Raw genomic sequence first — 3,852 nt, 5'->3', positions numbered from 1 at the left:
GGTTATTTCACTGAGCAGCTCGTTCCATGACTTCATTGTATAGACAGGGAGAAAGTTTTTATTTTGTAAAATGTATGAGGTAGACATAATTTTCAGTCTTTTTGACTTCTTTTATCAACATCTCGCGCTACACGTCATCTCCGCGCCTGCTGCCGGTACTTGTTACCATTTCAAACTCTCCAAACGACTTAATGGGACAGCTCCAGAAGAGATCTACAACTTCTGCAAGATTGTCATTTCATCGCAACTGCTGGTTACGTTCTCTGGGTATTTCGTGCATGTGATGCGTCACTCTAGCTGCTGGGAAAGTCTGGATTTGCTTTTCTTTCGCAGGAGTCCTTTAGGATAGTTAAGAGTCCAAGGAAGAGCTGGAGGACTCTTAAAGTTGTTTTTAGGGTGAAAACACATTTTTGTCAAGTGGAATTGGAGTGAGGAAAGGCTCATAAAGTCATTCGCTGGCTGCTTCCACTTGCTCTGGCGGGCAGTCAGTCATCACGTACTTCTGTGTGGACAAGCTTAGCGAGTTGCAAATCTCTCTTGTTGGTTAACGTAGACAGTTCGGTCGTTGCATTGATATTTGATGAGATGACCGGGGAATTCAACTTCAGCTCAACGCGGCTGATTCGGGAACATGGAAGCACAATATAAGGTTGTCCAGCAAGAAACTGTTTTCGATGGGGACTCTATTCAGCACACTTGCAATGTACACATACGATTTATTTACTTACTATTTTCTGAAGAAATTTAATGTAAGCCTCACAATTTTCAATAGTCAATAAACAAAGTGCAAACTGCTGGTCTTATTGCATGCGTGACTAATTACAGGCGATGTTGATTCACATGGGGCGTCATTCCGTTATAATTTAAGCACTAGATTAAACAGAAGTCATGATTTTAACTCCAATATGTTTAAATTTACGTTTCAAACACGATTTGTTTAGGCGAAAAAAACATGAGCAACTTTCGTAGGCTTTCTCAAAATACAAGATGGCGGCCAAAAGGAGATTTCTCTTCATGTGGATTTGCAGTTTCTTAGAAAATTATCAAATGATACACAATACAACTATATACATCTTGACCAAGATTTCGCTGGTGATCATCCCTGATGGATCATTACCTTGCACTTGAACTGTGAAGATATTGTATTGCACTTGAACTTGTGAAGATATTGTATTACATATTTTTTTCGCGAATTTACGGAAATTAATAATCAAAAATACACACCCTTTTATCTCAGTTGCATTCGGCTAACCCAGTTCTTTTTAATATGACCCTCAATAAATACCAGTATACTTTAAGGAATATATGGGAACTTCTCTTCGAAACCTACAAATACAAGTACAGGTTAATGTCATTATAAGGACGCATAAACAAATGTAACGAATGTTCGATGAAAGTTTTGCGATCTGAAAGAACCGATAAGTATCCGGTGGCGTGTGTAATACAGCTGCGAAATGCTCCCTTTTGAAGCCACTCTTGTAAGTCACCCTTTCGGATCATTATTTTCTCCGATCGAAAGCAGCACTTTTCACGGCGAAAGGTACGATTCAGTCCTTTATTCAATTATGAATGTTAAATAGGTAGTCTGGGGTAGTTCAATCGAGCACGTGCATATGGAGTGTGTGTGCGCGCGTACACGTGTGGGATTTCGCACGCACCAGCGAAACAGGAACATTATTCGCTTTAACTATTTATAGTGTGTTTACTTTCAGCATTAATTGCAGTATTCTGCTTGCAGAATTTAATCCGGGAATTTAATATGTCTACATTATTACTTTTGCTGATCAGGTCCTAAAAGATCCCGCGTTCTTTGCAGTCCTTTATGCGGTCCTTTGCAGTCCTTTATGGTTTATGTTTGTACTTTATGAATTTTTGGGCCGTAGATCTTTTATAGATCCGATATGCTGTAATTCTTGCATGGTTCTGTCCATGTTTTTTAGGTTGGTTATTTTCTCTGCGAGACATCAACTTGACACTTGGACTCTTGCCCTCCAGAAGACACGTGGTATGGCGTGATTCTGTGGGAGTTGCGAATATTTTTCATCAGAGTTTTCTCTGGTTGGTGCGCCATACTGACGAGCCCCCAAAAGGGCGAAACAGCTGTATATGGCTACAATCCCACTCTGTTTTGAGTTCTTTCGGTGTCGTGTTGATGTCTTACAGAGTTAATTTTCACGCAGTACGATCAGCGTTGCAGTATTCTGCTTGCAGAATTTAATCCGGGTGTTTACTTTGACATTTTAAAAACTAGCGTCACATGTGCGATTTCGCGGAAAAATTTAGGAGATAATTTTTGCAAGGAAATAATTTCTCTGTCTGTTGTTTTGTTTTTGCTAGCCTGCGTAGCAGGAGGCGGCTTAAAGGGACTGTGTCGCGGCAGTCCAGTTCATTTTGTTTAATTTTGCCGATTGCTCGGCCTCAATCGCTATGGAACTTTAAAGTAAGGAAAGAAATTATATGTAAATAACAAAGTCAGAGATTCGAGACAAACAAACATGTCTCCTGAGCATTAGTTTTGAAGTTGCAAACAGATGAGATAAACTTTGAAAAACTGTTAGGCTGAACAGTTTTCAAACCCCCAGGGGGGTACTTGATATATCCTTGGGTGGGGGGTGCGGACCGGCCCCTTATACCCTGACCCTGTTTAAGACAAAAATCGCTGATTTTCCTACCCTGTTTAAGACAGAATTCCTATTTTTCATACCCTGGTTGAGACATTTAACCCGAAACCATACCCTGTGCAAGAAAATAATAAATAAAATTTTTGCTGCAGTTCGGTTCGTAGAACATACACGCAGGCTCAGTTATCGTCCAAGAAAAGATAACCTGTTTAAGACAAAAATTGATAAAATCGATAACCTGATTAAGACAAAAAATGATAAAATCGATACCCTGTTTAAGACAAAAATCCCGAAAAACGTACTCTGGCTGGCTGCACGTCCCATTAAGCCCATATGAGGGAGCCCCCCCCCCCCCCCCGCCCTGGGCAAAACCCCTAATTTAAATCCGTTTCAATCTTCTTCAGTTTCATCCGCGGTATCTGTTGTATCTGTTGTGTTATATAAACCTTCTTTTAAGCGGTTATTTTTATGTTTCTCTTGGATTTAAGGGGCATTTTGTAATACCTATATTTGGCTGAATTTCGTGACACAGCTTCTCTTAAGCTTTTCCCCCGTACTAGTGCGCATAAGTGAGCCTGCTCGCAGGCTATTGCAAGTAATTTTTTATTTAACTCACAAAGAATATTAGTACTATTTACAATTAAATCCTTTTCAACATAAAATAAAAAAAAAAAAAAAGTGAGAAAGGATATGAAATTATTTCAAAGGGTGATAATTGTGCAGACTGAGTCAGTGGGACACCTAAATAGTTCGTACAACTAACAGAGTAGACCTGCGACCCAAAATAAGAATACGAGCAGAAGGAATTTTAAAAATATAATGACGAAATAGTTGGTTTACATAAAAAGTATTACTTCATTAATTAAATGGTTGTGGTTAAAGGTAATACAATCATAAAACGTCAGGAATTAATAACACTATTATTATCATCAATAATAGAATTCTTGACATTTTGACGAAATCTAAAAAATCAAAAAATCGTTGCCAATTTCTTGTTGAGCGTAGACGTCGGTGTACTTAGCTTCTAGCGGTAAGCATAGTTAACTGGCCGAAGAATGGCGGAGAACATTAAATAGTTCTAGCTGCACAAATTGAAAAGGTGCCATTCTCTCTTAAAACAAAGTCGACCGCATTTTTGCCCTTTTCATGCATGACCTTTTTTCCATGAAAGGGTTTGCGAAGTGTTTTAGTTATTGTAATTGATTTGAGATGTAAATAGCTGTCAGTGAAG

This window comes from Porites lutea, chromosome 5 (assembly GCF_958299795.1).
Source record: "Porites lutea chromosome 5, jaPorLute2.1, whole genome shotgun sequence".
Classification (NCBI taxonomy): domain Eukaryota; kingdom Metazoa; phylum Cnidaria; class Anthozoa; order Scleractinia; family Poritidae; genus Porites; species Porites lutea.
The sequence above is the reverse complement of the archived record's forward strand: the minus strand, read 5'-3'. Positions refer to the sequence as shown.